Below are 21,553 nucleotides of genomic sequence, written 5' to 3'. Positions count from 1 at the left end.
TGGCGGGGCTCTCCCTTAGGGTGAGAAGCTCTGCCATCCGGGAGGAACTCAAAGTAAAGCCGCTGCTCCTCCACATCGAGAGGAGCCAGATGAGGTGGTTCGGGCATCTGGTCAGGATGCCACCCGAACGCTTCCCTAGGGAAGTGTTTAGGGCACGTCTAACCGGTAGGAGGCCACGGGGAAGACACAGGACATGTTGGGAAGACTATGTCTCCCGGCTGGCCTGGGAACGCCTCGGGATCCCCCGGGAAGAGCTAGACGAAGTGGCTGGGGAAAGGGAAGTCTGGGTTTCCCTGCTTAGGCTGTTGCCCCCGCGACCCGACTTCGGATAAGCGGACGGAAGATGGATGGGATTGATACTCTAACAGCCAGTCAGGTAACAGTATCAACTATCATGTTTGCTTGCGCCATCTTGTTGCCTCGTTGTTTATTCTTTGCATAGAAGTGAGAAGAGAAACTAAAAATGAGTGCTGCAGAGAGTGAAAAATTGTCAAACAGGAAAATCCACCTTGAAAGTGTCAGTTTTTTGGGATTTTTTTTGAAAGTGGACCGTAGTCAGACCAATGTGGTCTGTTAATTATGCAAAGCTCTTGTCCCCATCAAGATCATTAATGCCAGAAATGGTTCTTCTGAAGTTTCTTTTTGTTTACATTTTTACACTTTGCACTGGGGCTGGGCGATATATCGAAATACTCGATATATCGCAAGTTTGTCTCTGTGTGATATAGAAAATGACTATTGTGATATTCGAGTAAACGTTCTCACGCAGTTGCTTTTAGCTGCTGGCATTAAACTACAGGCTCTTCTCACTCTTTCTTGTCTCTCTTTCTCACGGACAGCAAGCACACAAACTTACATACGTCACATACCAAAATGGATACATGGGTGATACAGCTGAGGATTGGGAGCATCTCATGTGGTCAGATGAAACCAAAATAGAACTTTTCGGTATAAACTCAACTTGTCTTGTTTGGAGGAAGAAGAATACTGAGTTGCATCCCAAGAACACCAAACCTACTGTGAAGCATGGTGGTGGAAACATCATGCTTTGGGGCTGTTTTTCTGCTAAGGGGACAGGACGATTGATCCGTGTTAAGGAAAGAATGAATGGGACCATGTATTGTGAGATTCTGAGCCAAAACCTCGTTACATCAGTGAGAGCTTTGAATGGTTGACCAAATACTTATTTTCCACCATAATTTACAAATAAATTCTTAAAAATTCCTACAATGTGAATTCCTGATTTTTTTTTCACATTCTGTCTCTCACAGTTGAGGTGTACCAATGATGAAAAATACAGACCTCTGTCATAATTTTAAGTGGGAGAACTTGCACAATCGGTGGCTGACTAAATACTTTTTTGCCCCACTGTATATGCCCTCGCGGAGCAAAGAGGTAGCAGCATGGTTAACGTTAGCTGTGATGCTAGCGGAGTGGTAATACGAGAGAGAGAGAAGGTGCGAATCTGGTAACAAATAAAGGAAGAATTAATTCCCAAGAAAAACAGCAGTGGGTCCATCGTCGGGCGGTGGTTTGGTTTCAAGTGTAATATGTCGAACAGATAACCGTATTTTGTCAAGTGTGGGGCAAAAGCGTTGCTATAAAAAGTAGCATAACTGCTAATATGTAGCATCATTTGAAAAGTCACCCGCTAGAGAATGAAGAGTGCTTACACCGCATGTCAACTTCTCCACACCATCAAAATGCCGAGGCAAACATTTCCAGATCAACACCGTATGAAATAGTGATTTTTTAAAGTTGTGATTTTCTTCTCTGCATGAAAGTTTAAAATGAGCATCTATTAATGCAGTATGAAGAAGAATGTTTTAATGTATACACATAGAATCATCATACTGCTGTGATTATATGTATTAATTGTTAATTCAAGGCTCAGGCAACATACATATATATGTGCATCGCGATATGGCCTAAAAATATCACGATACTTAAAAGCCCTACTTTGCACTATTTTTTTACATTTTATTAAGCATTTCTTACATGTTTCTTATTTTTGCATCTTTTTAAAAGAGATTTATATTAAGTGTTCAATGTGATTTTAGAATTTTGTTTACATTGATTAAGTGTTTTCCATGGTTGTGTTGACATTTCCTTTGCTATCTGCCATGATCGCTGAGGGGATTATAATCAGAGGAAGGTTACAGTTCAAATGAAAATACTTAAATCTAATATACTTTTCTTCTGGTCCTTACTTTTGATATATTATAAAAAAATATTATTTTAACTATTAAAAACTAATTTTGAGCCATATCGCCCAGCTCTACTAAAGACACATCAAAAACTGGGTTTGGAATAGATAATGCAGGCAATAATTAAGCTTCTGAAATGTCCAGGGATGCGAGCATTCTTTGAGAAAAAAAGGGGGAAAATTGAGAGGAAAAAAGGAACATTTCTATCAGCACAAAGTGCTACCATGCAAACCCGAAAAGAAAATGTTGAAAATCAATACTACATTTCCTGCAATTGTGTTCATTTCCACACTATATTTTACCCTGACATTTATTCTCATCTACCAACTTATTTTGGGTTTTTGACGGTTACCTGCCCAATGTAATTTACCATATACTTTTTTAGTAGATAATTTACTAACAATATTATAATTGAAAATGTAATATAAAGTTCTATGACGTGCAAGCAAAGAACTTAGAAAATGTTTTCCATTTGGCAACTCTATCTTGTAGCAACTTAGGTAAAATACAATCACTCAAGTCAAAAACATATCTTCTACCTGGCTACTAATAAACCCTCTAGAACTACAACTGGTTCGGAACTAACAGTGTTTGGATTGTAATCATCCAAACATGATTAGCAGCAACGTGGCCAGCCATCCACGCTGTGGTTCTGAAAACTAATAGATGTAGTTAGCTAGAATTGAGTGAGCTTGTTTCAGTGCTCCTGATCGTCTCCTCGTACTCTAACTCAGTGTGGCGTTTAGGCAAGAGGAACAGCGAGTACCTGCGGTTGAGGCCAGGATTCAACAAATTATTCTAAGGTCACATTTTTATGGATATTTCATTAAAAAAGAAGAAAAAAAAAAGTGATATTTTTACGTGTTTAAAGATACAGAAATTTCACAGAAATTTCATATGCTTGAATATTTTTCCCCAAAGCTCCAAACCCAACAGAACAGGTGTAGACCATGTCCGTGCCAGAAAAGCGAACTATTTAATGAACCAATATTGCAAAGAAGAGTGGTCAAAAATACAGCCAAAAAGCATCTGGTCAAAGTGAAACTTGGGTTACTTTAGTGCAAAAACAGGCATCTTAATTTACACAGGCACTCGAGATTAGCTCACATCGTTTGGTTGGCAGCAATGAATTATTTTTCTGACCATAGGGCGCACAGGATTATTTGACGCACTGCCGATGAGAGGGTTAATTCAGATCTATTTTTATACAAAAGGTGCACCGCATTAACGGGCTTGTAGAGGTTGCACTCCATTGGGTTCTTCAGACCACCACACACTGCAAGGAGAGCCCGGAATTCTGGGTATGACACTGTTTTATATTCCTAAAATGGTGCAAAGACTTCTGCTTTTCAGCAAAGTGTCTTTCTCTCAGTCCGTGTCGCTCAGCAGCACTTCCAACTCCAACTAATCGTCTCATCATGGCTGCTGCTAATAAAGGCGAAAGGTGATTAGATAACAAGGCCTACTTGGGCCATCTACACACCTGTCGCGGTCTTCGAAGCCGGTCCTGGCACACCCCGCTCTGATGCAGGGCCGCAGGCCACGCCCTCCTCCACAGGGCTCATATTATGATTTTTTTCCACATTTAAAACAAATCCTTGTGGTCTGCATAACATGCAATGGTGCTTATTTGCACAAATGTTGCACGTATTATGTTTTACAGACCATCTTCAAGCTGCTTTTTGACCGTCTCTTCATGATGCGCCATTTTCTGGGCAGTCCAAGTTACGTGCCTCCACTTCGACAGCGTCTTTTCTCCATCATATTTGTTGTACCGGTAGTTGTTTGTGCGTCCATAGCAAGTCTACTGACAGATATAAGTTACAACTGTACGCTATTTTGCATTGAGAATGAATGCCCCCACAACAAGAGGGTAGAGAAACACAAAGATGTCAATGACTACGGCATTGGCGCGGATTACTGTACAAAATAGGGCACACGCGCAGATTTTCGGGACTTATGCAGATCCCAAAAACACATGAGCAGGTATCAATAGATAAAAGTTGGTTTTTCACAATATTGCAAATAAAAACGCCAGACAAAAAAAGTTTGTTTAGCATAATAGTGTGAAACTAAATGCAGGTAACATGTCTCCTAATAGGTACCATTTTGGAGTCCTTATACACACACACTATAATAACTATGTTTTCTCCAGAGTGTACCCCGCCTTTTGACCGAGTGCAGCTGGGATAGGCTTCAGTACCACCCGCGAACCCAAGATGGACAAGCAGAGGAAAAATGGATGGATTGATAAAGCACAGCAGGTCTGACTATGGTAGCCATAATGTTTCAAGTTCAATCAAGCGGTGTAGCTTCGTAGCTTACCAAAGTAGCACTAAAACATATTGACAGATTTTTAATTGGATTTTAAGTGCGCCTTATAGTCCGGCAAAATACGGTAGATGTTATCCTGCAGCATGCTACACACCTCTGCAAAGCTCTGCTATTAATTAACAGGAATGTAACATTGTTAACATACAATAGAAGCATTTTAGAGAGACTTTTCTGACTGTCATTTATTTTCTGCACGACTAGGGCAACACTGGAAAATGTTATTATTAATGAAGTGCAAATATTGACTGCATTTTTTAGTTCAGTTGAAAAATGCAAATTCACAGCTGTACGTTTTCAACGCATACTTTCAGCAACAGCCCAGGGCTCTTTCTGAGTCACATTACAGAACTCTGTTTGCTTTTGTTTAATGTGGACAAGTATCTTATTGTTCCCAATACATTGCATTTGGGCATATAATGCAGGATGTGCACTTTGGCTTGGTGTCTTTTTGACTTGCACAACAATAGCTTCAGTATCTTATCCATCACAGACATTTCAAGAAAAAAAACAACAGCTTCGCTGTTTGGAGCCCACAAAGGTTAGTTGGTACAGAGTGGTAGAGAAATGCTTCCTTGTACCTGACTGATTAATACAGTCTGGAATTAATCTTTAGCATATTTTTTATTAGTGGTCTACTCAGAACATAAGACAGGCACCAATATTCAAATAGGTGTGTGTCCAAAGCATAGACTTGTTCACAAAGTCAGATTGTGGCTCAACTTTGCAATAAAAGTGACTGTTGTGAGTTGCAGAACATTCCAGATAGTTCCACTCTCCGCCAACCTTTGATTGTCACTGTCGACTACGTTGGTTACCAACGACAAAGGAGACCCAAGTTCCCCCACTTATGGATGAAATAGGGCAGACATTGGCGACATGTCCCCTGCACTTTTAAATAATGATATATCGAGTGAGGAAAAATCAAACATTAGCGTCAGACGGACAACAGCTGCTCAGGCTGAAGCTTGTCGTTTAGACCGCCTCAGAACTCATTCATTGGCTTTCTGAGGGTGCTGCCTTCTTGCCAAGGCGATAGTGTTTGACAGCACGCAGTGGTCAGATGCTATATAGAAGCCCGTTGAACTCCACACGGCAATATGAATCACAAATACGATTAAATAAAACATTTAAAGAACTACTGAAATGAGATTTTCTTATTTAAATGGGGATAGCAGGTCCATTCTATGTGTCATACTTTATCAATTCAAGATATTGCCATATTTTTGCTGAAAGGATTTAGTAGAGAACATGGACGATAAAGTTTGCAACTTTTGGTCGCTAATAGAAAAGCCCTGCCTTTACCGGAAGTCGCAGACGGTGACGTCATCCCTTCAGGGCTCCTCACGTCCTCACATTGTTTCTAATGGGAGCCTCCAACAAAAAGAGCTATTCGGACCGAGAAAACGACAATTTCCCCATTAATTTGAGCGAGGAAGAAAGATTCATATTTGAGGATATTGATAGCGACGGACTAGAAAAAAAAAATCAAGTTAAAAAAAACTAAACGCGATTGCGTTGGGACGGATTCAGATGTTTTTAGACACATTTACTAGGATAATTATGTGAAATCCCTTGTCTTTTTATTGTGTTGCTAGTGTTTCAGTGATTTTATCAGTACCTGATAGTCTGAGGTGTGTGTCCACGGGTGTCTTGAGGCCAGTGTCTGATGGAAGTCGACGGCAGCTGTATAGACGGCACAAACTCAGCTGATCTCCGGTAAGAAGCGACTATTTACCACAATTTTCTCACCGAAAACTGCCGGTTGACATTTGGTCGGGATCCATGTTCGCTTGACCGCTCTGATCCATAGGAAAGCTCACCTCCGGGAATTTTAAACAAGTTATCACCGTGTGTTTGTGTGGTTAAAGGCTAAAGTTTCCCAAATCCATCTTTCTACTTTGACTTCTCCATTATTAATTGAACAAATTGCAAAAGATTCAGCAACACAGATCTCCAAGATACTGTGTAATTATGCCGTTAAAGCAGACGACTTTTAGCTGTGTGTGTGCGCAGCGCTAATATTTCCTTACAGTCCGTGACGTCACGCGTACAGGTCATCATTCCGCGACGTTTTCAACAAGAAACTCTCGGGAAAATTTAAATTGCAATTTAGTTAACTAAAAAGGCTGTATTGGCATGTGTTGCAAAGTTAATATTTCATCATTGATATATAAACTATCAGACTGCGTGGTCGGTAGTAGTGGGTTTCAGTAGGCCTTTAAACAAGAGGAGTTGGTAGTTATGTTGCTGACTAAGGCTTGCACAAAGAATAAGAAGGCAAATTACAGCTGAAGTGTTTGCAATTTTCTTCAAACTATACCCCAAACCCCTGTACGTAAGCCAATTGTGTCCCCCCGATTGTAAAATCCAAATTTCGTCCCTGACCACACAGAAACATAATCAAGGCAGAAATAATGATTGAAACTCTAGATAAGGTGTGTCTAGTTTTTTTGAGGGCTACATTATAATTAGGGCTGCCCTCAAAGGGCCACATGCAACAGTGAAATATATACCATATTTTCTGGACTTTAAGGAACCCTTAAAATTATTTTTCTCAAAACTTGACAGCTTATAACCCGGTGTGCCTAATGTACGGAATAATTCTGGTTTTGCTTGCTGACCCCGGAGCAAATTTATTTGTACATTGTGCAATGATAAGTGTGACCAGTAGATAGCAGTTAAACATAAGAGATATGTGTAGACTGCAATATGATGCCAGTATGACTCAAGTAAACAACACCAACATTTTATATGTTCCATTGTAAACATAGATCATGGCAGACATTACTCAGAAAGCTATCAAAATTATTTAGTACAACTTTGGTAAGCTATGAAGCCGCACCGCTTGATGGATTTTTACAGTGATTCAACATAGGTGTATTATTATGGTGTGTGTATAAGGAAAGACATCTTGCGTTTTGTTTATACATTAGCAAATGTTCTTACTTTCTGGTACCTACTGATCTGTATTTGGGATTTTCATAAATCTTAAATCATAAATTATTTTTCTCTATCTTCTTGTTATGGGACATTCATCCTCTGCTGTTGCCATTTGTAATATAAAGTAGAGAAAAGTTCTTACTTATATCTGTCAGTAAACTCGACATGAAAGCGCTAAAACATACCGGTGTGGTGAGTTTACATTATTCACCCAAGGAACTTTAGTCATTAGGGAGGTATTTCATGCAACACATTTCAGGCGTTGTTGTTGTTTCGGGATAGGGAGATGCTGCTTCGTTATTAATTTAAGTAAAGTCTGAATGTCATTTAACTTTAACTTTAAATTAACACAGTTAGCTCCATCTTTTGACCATTCTTCCACACCCGTCATTGCACGCTACACCGCTACAACAAAGATGACGGGGAGAAGATGCTGTCGAAGGTGAGCCACATAAATAAGACTGCCCACAAAACGGCGCATCCGGAAGCGACTGTCAGAGAGCGGCTTGAAGATGATCTGTAAAACATAAGCCTTATATGGGAAAAAAGATGTAAAATAGACCATTCATCAGCAGTAAACCCTTATAATCCGGTGCACCCAATGGTCCGGAAATTACGGTAAGTGAATAATAGCCTCATTACACAATTTGCATTGGAACACTTTTTGATTACTTATATTTTTAATAACAGATGGATGGATAACTAGCCTTGCTTGTTGCAGGATCAGATTATATAATATATAAAGGTATATCATTGGAGGCAGTTAATTTTTTCATCAAAATTGAACATTTTGTCAGAAAGTACTTTATTATGTCCCACCTTTTTTTGCAGGTCACAAATGACATGACGGGACACAAAATAATGTGGCATATTGCATAAAATGATGTGGCGGGGGCCACATAAATAAAGGTGACCTATCAGCTGGCCACATAAAATGATGTGGCAACCTTAAAAAGGCCTTAGTGGCCACATGCGTGGACAGCACCTTTTTAGCTCTTATTTGGTGGCCTTTCCAGCAACTTGAGGGTTGCAAGTTTGATTCCCGCTTCCACCATCCTAGTCACTGCCGTTGTGTTCTTGGGCAAGACACTTTACCCACCTGCTCCCAGTGCCACCCACACTGGTTTAAATGTAACTTAGATATTTGGTTTCACTATGTAAAGCGCTTTGAGTCACAAGAGAAAAACGCTATATAAATATAATTCACTTCACTCACTTCATTCCCAAAATTGTGTACACTACTGAATTGGGGTCTTATGTCGACATATGGACACATATACTGCTGTCTGGTGGTGTCAGAAGAGTATAACATACAATGGAATTTGGGGAAAAAAAGTGTAAAAATAAAAATTAGCATGTCACTCCACATGAAGTACACGTTTGTGTACTTATGGACTAAGTACATCATATCAAAAGATAACTTTTTGTTTTTATTCTCATTAGGGTCCAATAAGCCCAAATAGCAAAGAGAAATAAAAAAAACGAAACATGAAAACAAACAGTTTGGGCTTTAAGAGGTTAAAGGATGCGGCGAGCAATGTAAAATATTTAGGCAGGAATGTGTAAAATGATGCGTTGACACCTGTGCTCTATATTTTGTCTGCTCTATAGACAAACCCAAATAATCAATACAAAAGAAGGATTTTTTATATATGGCAGTATTTCAATATACTGTATTTTACGGATTATAGAATGCATCGAGAGGAATTACAATATACATTTTAGAAGAAAAAAGAATTGTATATAAATTAGCCTCATCGAGTTGCAGATACAAGCCGCAGACATATACGCTGTGAAATATGTTATTTATGCAGAAATATTTCGTAAATGTTTATTTGCATGCCTTAATTGTTTCCAAACTATGTGTTTTCCAACACAGCAGTGAAACGGCTGATCAAACAAAATAGAAGTCATCATCATGGACCCACCAGCTGCGTAAGCTAGCTTTTTAATCAGCTAAACAGACTCAATAACTCCACGGTGACATTTTGGTGAATTAACTGACGAATTTGCGAAACTGAAACAATACAAAAAGAATGGCGTTGTAAATTAATAATACTATAACACAGACACTCATAGATGTGTTGGCAAATTAGCTAATGCCAACGACGCTAGCTACATTACATTAAAATAGCACGGACAAATATACATGAAAACACTCCTACGGATATCACACATTGAACAAATTAGTAGGTAGGATTGTTTTAGACTTACAAACTATGCTTGGATTAAATGAATGATGAATCATTTCGAGCAGAAGCGCTATGGACCATTTTACATTCGGTTTGAGGCAAAAGATAGCGCCAAAGCACCAACAATAACAAACCATTTCAGTCCTCTGCTTGGATTTAAAATAAACTTTTGAACTCAAAACTTTATGGCAATAAGCGAAACAAAATCCATAAAATAGCCGGACCGGTTCATAAGCCACAGGGTGCAAGGCATAGGAAAAAAAGTATCGCCTTCTCGTCCAGAATTTACGGTACAATGATTTCCACACTGGAATGTTTTCTGACTATTCAGCAAAAAGTGAAGGTAAGTATACAACACCCACAAAACATTATAAGCAGAGTGAAAAACTCAGAGCCATATAAAATTCAGCACTTAAGCTTATAAGAATGCATCACGCATCCTATTACATAATGACTAAATAGGTTCCCTGTGGCTGTGGCAGACATTTGCATTATCACACCGGTAATGAGTACAGTTTAAGCAGCTTCTGTTAAGGTTATTGATTGTGTTTACAAATAGTCCACAATGTCTAAATTGCACGGCAGAGTTTGGAGGTTGTTAGACTATTTTGCCTTCTGGCCTGGAGTCCAATTTCGTATCCTACAGCCGCAGCATGAATGAATTGTATTCATGCTGCGGCTGTAGGATAAAGAGAAGGTGTTTGTCCTTGAGTGCAGGTGCCGTATACCATCCAGTTAGTAGGAGAGCGAGACATTCACAAAAAGATGATGAAGAGGAAGAGATGGCAGTGAAAAGGTGTGACGATGTATAGGGGTCCCAATGGGAACAATGTGGAGAATACAACCTGGCAACCCACTCTCAGCATGACAGCATGTTGTGTACGTTCCCTGCAGCCTTGTTGGTTTTGACATATATAAGTGTGGGCCCCTCACTTTCTATTGGTCTTGGCTATCAATTTCTTCCTCACTTTACCCCCCCGCTCTTCACTGTTATACTAAATATCGTCTTGAAATGCACTACAAGCAATCATTGTTTATATTAATACATCCACTAAAAAGGCTTTACTCACAAACATATTGTAATATGGCTGTCTAAGTTCCCTGTAAAAAAATAAAACATTTTAATAAATCATGATTGTAAATGATCAACTAAAAGTATAAGCTTTTGATATCTGCCCACTATTTGCATAAATACATTAGTCATTCAACTCAAAAAGCAAAATTAAAGCTACCGGTATGTTTTCTATTTTAAAACACAACTACGTCTTCAACAATTATTCAATTACATCAATTAATATAATAGGAAATAATAATACTACTACTACTACTACTACTACTAATAATAATAATAATAATTTAAAAAAAGAACAAAAACTATTTTCCTTAAAATAAAATTAAGGCTATAAAGTTAGTTTTTATCCGGTTAATCAAACAAACTAATTGATTACTCATTTACTAAAATAAACGATAGGTGCAACCTTAATGCCAAATAGGGTTGTAACGATAAACAATATAAATGATAACAGCTGTAAAATTCCTGACTGTTAGTATTATCGTTTTCAATTAAATGTATCAAAAAACCATGATTAATAACAGCATTTTGACAAACTCACAGACAGACTGGCGCTCGCTTTAACGTAACACTTTAAAAATGAAACCGCAACACCAAATGTGTCTCCTCTAACAGCAGTGCACTCTTAAACGCACACTGAGACTCCAAGGAAGTAGAAGCGCTTGAAATGAAGTGAAACAAAGCGATCGGCTCCGTTAACTCGGGAACATTTTCAATGCAAAGTCTGTGTAATCTCCGCCGCCATGTTTTCTAGGGCCTAACGACGCAAGTCTGCATGCGCAAGCGCTGCTGCGCTTCAGTTTTCAGGAAGTAAACAGTGTTGCCTAAAATGCATTAATAAATGACGTTTTTTCGGTAATTAAACATTTAAACGGTATTACTAACCGTCTGTAAATTTATCGCGGTTTATTATTATACCGTTTACCGTTACTATTCTACTACTACTACGGGAAAGAGACAAAGGTGGTTTAACGGTGCGTTGAAGGACTGCTGAGCAGAATAGGATACGACAGAGCTCGCCAGAACACTTTTATCAGTGAGGCATAAAAACACAATACATGCAAAATTGTGGGCTTTCTAACAGTGGTACTATTTATTTTTGTTATTTAATAAAATCTATCAAAATGTGTGTGTGTATAATTACTTTTTGAGCTTGATTTAACAATACCATGATAATTATGATAACAGGGATAATTTTGGTGACAATAAACATGATATGAAATATTCATATCGTTACATCCCTAATGACTAAAGACAACATACAAGAATGATTCATAAAATCACAAACTTTACTCGAAATATTTAGCCATTTCATCATCTTACTAAAGACAGTATGTTGTTTCGAAGTAAAATTTTTCATCCACATTAAACTACTAAAACTTTGATTAAAAGCATCAGGCAATTTTTCTGCCATCAATGAATAACTTTTTTTTAACCACATTTTTTTTTCATGGGCAGTGTACATTTTTGATATTTGTATTTTACTGTTTTTTGTAAAGGGGCCAAAACTAAAGCATCTAAAAACTGATTGTTTGCCGACACCAGCGTCAATTTTGTTGACTAATAATTTTCATCGTGGTTATCAATTTTCCCCTCATGAAAATAAGACGATAGCGAATCGAAACAAATGCACATTGACTAAGACAACAAAATTAGCTGACATTTTGAAATAAAAATGAGTAATCCAATCATATTTAATTGTGTCTTATAGATAAGGGGGACAAGTAAGAAATATATCCAATCATGCATCTCTTTAACAGCGTACATTTGAAAGAGAGGCCAGAAGTTAGTAATGAAGATGCTTTTTTGTGAGATAAGGAAGTTGGATTTCTTACCGCCAAAACAAAACTGTATTTAAAGTGTTTCACAAGCTGGGAGAAAGTGAAGAGGACTCTTTTTTTTTTTTTTCCCCCCCCAACGCTATGTCTCCTGTCCAAAGGCAAAACCCAGTAACTCAATTTTGGTCAAAACTGAGCTGATAATAATTTTGGAGTTACTAGGTGATATGCTTTACATAAGTATATGCGATATTGTAATGTGTTCCGTAAGTAAGCTGCTTGAGTTACTGGGTTTTGCCTTTGGACGGGAGATGTGATGCTAGTCATTGTGACATTTACACAACTGTAAGTTAAATGACCTGATTTACTAAAGGTTTGCACATACTAAAACACGTGCACATCTAATAGCACATGCAAAGCTGATCTACTCAACACATGCATTGTAGATGTGGGAATCTTAGGACACCTCATGACTCGATTACAATTACGATTCAAGAGCTACGATTCGATCAAAAATCGATTATTGAGGCACATTTAATTAAAGGCCTACTGAAACCCACTACTACCGACCACGCAGTCTGATAGTTTATATATCAATGATGAAATATTAACATTGCAACACATGCCAATACGGCCGGTTTAGTTTACCAAATTACTTTTTAAATTTCCCGCCGAGTTTCTTGTTGAAAACGTCGCAGAATGATGACGCGTATGATGACGCGTGTTTGTGACGTCTCGGGTTGTAGCGGACATATTAGCCCAGCACCACTTATGGCTAAAAGGTGTCTCTTTTCATCGCATAATTACACAGTATTTTGGACATCTGTGTTGCTGAATCTTTTGCAATTTGTTCAATTAATAATGGAGACTATAAAGAAGAATGCTGTTGGTGGAAAGTGGTGGATTGCAGCTGCCTTTAGCAACCGAAACACAGCCAGTGTTTCTTTGTTTGTTGTGAAGCTTTAACACAGAGCGGTCAGTCGAACATGTTTCTCTACATCAACCAGCAAGTTTTTGGATGGGAAAATTGTGATATTAGGTCGGCTCTTACTGAAGACTTGAGTGGATTATGCGACCTCCTCCTGTAGCTGTCAAAAAAGGCAGCTGTGATCTTGGCTCCTCCATTGGCTTCTCTCAGAGACACTGGCGTTCACTGCAGCCCTCCGACTTTCAGGTATGACTTTATAATCTCACTAAAATACTATTAACACAATAAGCAGATAAGGGATTTTCCAGAATTATCCTTGTTAAATGTATCTAATAACATCTGTATCGCTCACATTGTGGTCGCCTGGAGCCGTCGCATTTTTTTTTTTTTTGTGCTTCACTCTAACTTTCCTCATCCACAAATCTTTCATCCTCGCTCATATTAATGGGGAACTCGTCGCTTTGTCGGTCCGAATTGCATTTGCTGCTGGTGGCTATGATTATAAACAATGTGAGGATGTGAGGAGCCCTACAACCCGTGACGTCACGTGCACATCGTCTGCTACTTCCGGTACAGGCAAGGCTTTTTTATTAGCGACCAAAAGTTGCAAACTTTATCGTCAATGTTCTCTATTAAATCATTTCAGCAAAAATAGGGCAATATCGCGAAATGATCAACTATGACACATAGAATAGACCTGCTATCCCGGTTTAAATAAGAAAATCTCATTTCAGTAGGCCTTTAATGTACAGAATATTGATGCAGTTTTACCTTGTTTTTCATTTTACTAAGTAAGCGGGGTTTTTTTTTGCAACTCTTAGAAACAGTGCATTTGTAATAAGAAACAATTAAATTAATTTCTATCACATTTGAAAAATAATGTAAATATGTGCAAAACTGGAACATAAGTGCTCTATAATAAAGGAGCTGGTCGGATCACTCGGTGAGGTGGTTTGCTGTCGTCAGCCAAATTTCAGAACTCTCTGCATTACTTTATTTACATTGATTTATATTGATTATCGATTGTTGATGTTTATTAATCGATTTTATACTGGTCAATGTCCGGAATTGCGATGCGTCTAAAAATCAATTATTTCCCCCAACTCTAGTGTGCAAAGTGGATTGCGTCTGTTAAGAGAGCAGAATTGTGCAATCCATCTTGCGTCTCTGTTTTAGTCAATCTGCAGAATATTGTTCATCAAAATGCCCACAATTCTGGAAGGAGAGGATGCAAACGTAATTAATTAGCATGCACAGTTTGATTTATCAACACTCATCACTGTTTTGCGAGCACTAGTTTGCCTTTTGTTTTGCAGGTGTCAGAAGGACATGCAAAGTGACAGTTCCACACACAGCTGCAAGATCGGAACAGTGGACAGACGGAAATCAGAAATAAAAAAATATTATAAACTTGGTCCATACAGCAAAATCATTTTATGATTTCATAGCTGCTAGAGGACCTAAGGGGCTGATTAAAACATATTTAATTGATAGGTTTTGGGCTTCCCTTAGTATTTAATGACGTTCGTTTATTTCACATAGAATATATATTTTTAGAATATTTCTTAAATAAAAAAAAACTTCTTTAAAAATAGATTTTTTTGCGTCGTGAGTCGAGCAAGTGCAGCCTCTTTCCAATGAGCGCACCCTCTGTGGTAAAAAGAGATTGATTAAAAGTGGTTTAATTGTGCACTAAACGGCTACTTCTAAAATGCCCATAAAAGTGGTGGATGTCTCCTGCATGTTTGAAAGGTAGGAGCATGATAATATTAATATGCAGTAGGGTTGTACGGTGCACCGGTATTAGTATAGTACTGCGATACTAATGAATCATGTCCGGTACTATACCACCTCTAAAAAGTACTTGAAATGTAAACAAACGTCATTGGTGGATCCACACCTCACATCCACTGTATTGATACCAAGTACAGTGGCGTATCTAGTCGATACTACTTTGTTTATGTCCATATTTTTTGGCATCACAGCATCTTCTTTCATTTTTAAAAAATTCATATTATGTGTATAAACTCAGGAAATATGTTCCTGGACTCATGAGGACTTTGAATATGACCAATGTATGATCCTGTAACGACTTGGTATCGGATTGATACACAAATTTGTGGTATCATCCAAACTAATGTAAAGTATCAAACAACAGAATAATAAGTGATTATTACTTTTTAACCGACGTGTAGATAGAACATGTTCAAAGAGAAAGTAAGCAGATATCAACAGTAAATGAACAAGTAGATTAAAAATCCATTTTCTACCACTTGTCCTTAATAATTATGACAAAATAATAGAATGGAAAATGACACAATATGTTACTGGATATGTCAGCAGTTAAATTAGGTGCCTTTGTTTGCTTACTTAATATTAAAAGACAGGTTGTCTAGTATGTTCACTATTTTATTTTGGAACAAACAACTTGCAATAAGAAACATGTTTAACGTACCATAAGATTTGTGGTTAAAATAGAGCCAATAATGCAATTTTTAATGGACCCCTTTATTTAGAAAAGTACCGAAAAGTATCAAAATAATTTTGATACTGGTACTAAAATATTGGTATCAGAACAACAATAATGTGCAGTAAATGAGTGTCTCCGTGGTGATGCCCCCGTATAGTACAAGCAAAACCCTCAGTTAAATAGGGCAGACTGCTCCACTTTTCAATTGCACCTGCAGTGTTAGTAGAGCACATGCAACACTCCCACTAATAGTACACACAATTTTGTAGTTTACACACGCTGTTTAGTGGGTGGTATTTGGCTCTTAGTAAATCAGGCCATAAATTTACTTAGACTTAGACAAACTTTATTGATCCACAAGGGAAATTGTTCCACACAGTAGCTCAGTTTCAAAGGATGGGAAGAAAAAGCATGAAAAGGATAATGCAGGTATAAAGTAGACTAAAAATGTACCGTAGTAGCAATATGAAATATAACATAAATGTCATATTTACATATTATATATAAAGTTTATATACTGATATATTTGTATTTATTATTATTTTCATCTCTGTAATATGGCTAAAATTTGTTCCATTTTGCGATCATCATTCATGCGTTCGTTACATCTTGTCTTGATTACTGTACGTATTATTTTCGGGTCTCACTATGTCTAGCATTAAAAGATTACAGTTGTTACAAAATGCAGCTGCTAGACTTTTGATAAGAACAAGAAAGTTTGATCATATTACGCCTATACTGGCTCACCTGCACTGGCTTCCTGTGCACTTAAGATGTGACTTTAAGGTTTTACTACTTACGTATAAAATACAACACGGTTTAGCTCCATCCTATCTTGCTGATTGTATTGTCCCATATGTCCCGGCAAGAAATCTGCGTTCAAAGAACTGCGGCGTATTAGTGATTCCCAGAGCCCAAAAAAAGTCTGCAGGCTATAGAGTGTTTTCTATTCGGGCTCCAGTACTCTGGAATCCCCTCCCGGCAACAATTAGAGATGCTTCCTCAGTAAAAGCATTTAAGTCCAATCTTAAAACTCATTTGTATACTCTAGCCTGTAAATAGACCCCCCTTTTAGACCTGTTGATCTGCCGTTTCTTTTCTTTTCTGCTCTGCCCCCCTCTCCCTCGTGGAGGGGGGGGGGGGGGGGCACAGGTTCGATGGCCACGGATGAAGTGCTGGCTGTCCAAAATCGGGACCCGGGGTGGACCGCTCGCCTGTGCATCGATTGGGGACATCTCTGCGCTGAGACAGGTCAGCAAACCGCCGCCAGACGATGGACCCCCTGCTGTTTTTTTGGGGAATTAATTCTTCCTTCATTTGTTACCACATTCGCACCTTCTTTCTCTCGTATTACCACTCGCACAGCTCTGCTAGCATCACAGCTAACGTTACCCATGCCGCTACCTCTCTGTCACGTCATACACACCCTGGCTTCCACCTGCTACCATCAGGCAGGCGCTACAGATGCATCAAAGCAAGAACAAACAGGCTCAGAGACAGCTTTTTTCCCAGAGCTGTCACCATGTTGAACTCTAACTTATAATAATAATAATAATAATTCACTCCTATACAATATCCTGCCCTAATACCCTACTGTGCAATACTACTCTTGGAGTGCAATATGTCCGACACTGATTATTATTACTTCGGTACTCTTGTCTTGTTCTGTATATTGTACAGTATTTTGTATTTCTATAGTGTTTTGTATATTGTACAGGATTGCTTGTTGTTTTTTATTGGATAGTAGTCTGTTTATTTCAATTGTTAGTTTACTTTATTACCTCTTGTATTATTTATTTTACCTCATATTTGTTCCCACAACCGCACCTTAAATTGGAGTCATATGCAAATATAATGACAATAATGTCTATTCTATTCTATTCCATTCTATACTGTGTTGTATGACGTGAAAGTATGTGACACGTGTAAGAAGGTGCACTTGTCCGTGAGAAGGAGAGACAGGAAAGCGCGAGAAGAGCCTGTAATGTAATGCCCGCAGCTAAAAGCAACTGCGTGAGATCGTATACTCGGATATCAAGATATAGTCTAGGGCTGGGCGATATATCGATATAAACGATATATCGCAGGTTTGTCTCTGTGCGATATAGAAAATTACTATATCATAATATTCGATTATATGTTCTCACGCAGTTGCTTTTAGCTGCGGGCTTTACACTACAGGCGTTTCTCACTCCTTCTCGTGTCTCCTTCTCACAGAGACGGAAAACAAGCCCGACTTCTTACATACGTCACATACTGTTGCGCGTCTAGCGTCATACGCTCTCGCCGACCAGAGAGGTAGCAGCATGGCTAACGTTAGCTGAGAGGTCGTACAAGCGGAGCGGAGCTTGTGACAATACAAGAGAGAAAATCTGTGAAACGGATCACAAATGGAGGAAGAACAATAAATGCCCCAAATAAAGAGCAGGGGATCCATCATCTGGTGGTTAGGCTTCAAGTGGGAAGATATTCAGCAGACAACAGCAATATGCGAAGTATGCAGCACAAGTGTTACTACAAAAAGGTAGCAACACTATTAATTTGTTCTTTCATTTAAAGGCCTACTGAAACCCACTACTACCCACCACGCAGTCTGATAGTTTATATATCAATGATGAAATATTAACATTGCAACACATGCCAATACGGCCTTTTTAGTTTACTAAATTGCAATTTTAAATATCCCGTGAGTTTTTTCTTGAAAACGTCACGTAATGATGACGTGTACGCGTGACGTCACGGGTTTTAAGGAAATATGAGCGCTGCACACACACACAGCTAAAAGTCGTCTGCTTTAACGGCATAATTATACAGTATTTTGGAGATCTGTGTTGCTGAATCTTTTGCAATTTGTTCAATTAATATTGGAGAAGTCAAAGTAGAAAGATGGAGTTGGGAAGCTTTAGCCTTTAGACACACAAACACACAATGATTCCTTGTTTAAAATTCCTGGAGGTGAAACTTTAGTATGGATCACAGCGGTCAAGCGAACCTGGATCCCGACCGAATGTCAACCAGCAGGTTTCGGTGAGAAAATCGTGATAAAAAGTCGCTTCTTACAGGAAATCAGCTGAGCTTGCCCCGTCCATAAAGCTGCCGTCGACTTACCTGAGACATTGGCGTCAAGACACCCGTGGACACACACCTCAGACTATCAGGTACTGATAAACTCACTAAAAAACTAGTAACACAATAGAAATATAAGGAATTTCCCATAATTATCCCAGTAAATGTGTCTAAAAACATCTGAATCCGTCCCAATGCAATCGCGTTTTTTTTTTTGTTTGTTTTCTGGTCCGTCGCTATTAATATCCTAAAACACGAATCTTTCATCCTCGCTCAAATTAACGGGGAAATTGTCGTTTTCTCGGTCTGAATAGGTGTTTTTGTTGGAGGCTTCCATTAAAAACAATGTGAATATTTGAGGAGCCATCGAACATGTGACGTCGTCGTCTGCGACTTCCGGTAGAGGCAGGGCATTTCTCTTAGCACCGAAAGTTGCGAACTTTATCGTGGATGTTCTCTACTAAATCCTTTCAGCAAAAATACGGCAATATCGCGAAATGATCAAGTATGACACATAAAATGGACCTGCTATCCCCGTTTTAATAAGAAAATCTCATTTCAGTAGGCCTTTAAAGATACAAAAATAATGATTTGGGAATGTCCGGCTGGCCAGATTGAAAAGCTCAACGGGCTGCATGTGGCCCCCGAGCCTTAATTTACCCAGGTCTGCTGCAGGACATTATAAGCACCTTTTGATACAAGACTGACTTAGTGTGTGGAGTCTGACACTATGTGACACTGACAACTATGCATCCATCCATCTCACAAGTGTGTGTGGGGGCGTGCTGGATAAGTCAATGAGCTCTGGAGCCCAAGCACTGATGCATTGATTAAGAATAAATAAAGGAGTCATCAATATGAAAATGAATCTTAAGAGCCACTATGGACCTAAAGAAGGTGATTGTGGTTGGCATGGTAGCTCTGGCAGCGTGTTATGATAACAGACACACATCTGTTCGCGCTCCATTGTTAGCGTTGACTGAGTGAGCGGATCAGCATCCATTGCTCCCCGGGATGAGGAGGTTACGCTGCACTGACGCCCCCCACGGTCGACGTTTTTACGGACGAATGACTCCACTGTTATAACGTGGAATTAAAAGCTCAAAAGTCTTACCTGGGAGAAAGGAGCGGTTCCTTCGAGAAGGGTGCGGGGTGGTGCTGGCAGGCGGGCTCAAAGTGTCTCTCTCGTCGCGGCGACAGAGAGCGTACCGGAGCCGACTGTAGTGCCGCCCCGGAACCAGCATAGTATTAAAGCTGCTCACTGCGGCTGTCTGGCTGCCAGAGAGGCTTGGACGATACTGCCGGTTTTGGTATCGGTCTAGTAACAAGTCGATACAGTGCCAGTTTTGCCGCTACCAATACTGATATCTATCCATCTATCTATCTATCCTGCGATGAGGTGGCAACTTGTCCAGGATGCACGCTGCCTTCCGCCCGATTATAGCTGAGATAGGCACCAGCGCCCCCCGCAACCCCAAAGGGAATAAGCGGTAGGAAATGGATGGATGGATATATATATCTATATATATATATTGGCGACTTGTCCAGGGTGTACGCCGCCTTCCGCCCGATTGTAGCTGAGATAGGCGCCAGCGCCCCCCGCGACCCCAAAAAAGGGAATAAGCGGTAGAAAATGGATGGATGTATATATATATATATATATGTATATATATATATATATATATATATATATATATATATATATATATATATATATATATATATATATATATATATATATATATATAATAGGGCTGCGAATCTTTGGGTGTCCCACAAATCGATTCAATATCAATTCTTGGGGTCGCGATTCGATTATATATCGATATTTTTTTTTCGATTCAACGCGATTCTCAATTCAAAAACCATATTTTTCCGATTCCAAAACGATTCTGTATTCATTTAATACAGGGGTGTCAAACTCAAATACAGAGTGGGCCAAAATTTTTAACCGAACAAAGCAGCGGGCCGAGGTTGAACAAATTAACCTTTTAGTAGGGACCAAAACAGGTTTTGCATTGAATCTTGAACAAGCAAGGCTTACAGTATAAAACTTTATAGTGACACGCAAAATCGAGTTTCAAATTATAATAATCATTTAAAAAATATCAATGGCATATCAAATAAAATTTAAATAAAAATGGAATGCCTCTTTTTGGCGGCGGGGTTGAGGTGGACGGGGTTTGGTGATAGCGGGGGGTGTATATTGTAGCGTCCCGGAAGAGTTAGTGCTGCAAGGGAGTGTCGGTATTTGTTCTGTTGTGTTTATGTTGTGTTACGGTGCGGATGTTCTCCCAAAATGTGTCATTCTTGTTTGGTGTGGGTTCACAGTGTGGCGCATATTTGTAACAGTGTTAAAGTTGTTTATACGGCCACCCTCAGTGTGACCTGTATGGCTGTTGACCAAGTAGGCATTGCATTCACTTGTGTGTGTGTATAAGCCGCATATATTATGTGACTGGGCCGGCAGGCTGTTTGTATGGAGGAAAAGCGGACATGGCGACAGGTATTAGAGAACGCCAAAGGCAGTGCCTTTAAGGCCCACCCCCAATATTGTTGCCCGGAA

The 21,553-nt window shown here is 39.1% G+C and overlaps 1 protein-coding gene across 2 annotated transcripts in view; it reads right to left on the bottom strand.

Moving 5' to 3' along the window:
* Nucleotides 1-20,258, bottom strand: part of apba2b (amyloid beta (A4) precursor protein-binding, family A, member 2b) — a 188,378-nt gene extending 168,120 nt beyond the window's left edge. The window contains exon 1 of one of the 2 annotated variants that reach the window (XM_061887063.1): nt 20,102-20,258. The gene's annotated coding sequence lies outside the window, so the exon portion shown is untranslated. The remainder of the gene's footprint in view (nt 1-20,101) is intronic. The other variant, XM_061887065.1, reaches the window with a different exon arrangement.
* Between the last annotated feature and the right edge of the window lie 1,295 nt (nt 20,259-21,553).

The sequence above is a fragment of the Nerophis ophidion genome, linkage group LG25, assembly GCF_033978795.1.
Source record: "Nerophis ophidion isolate RoL-2023_Sa linkage group LG25, RoL_Noph_v1.0, whole genome shotgun sequence".
Classification (NCBI taxonomy): domain Eukaryota; kingdom Metazoa; phylum Chordata; class Actinopteri; order Syngnathiformes; family Syngnathidae; genus Nerophis; species Nerophis ophidion.
Note: the sequence above shows the minus strand (reverse complement) of the source record. Positions and strands in the feature narration are given on the sequence as shown.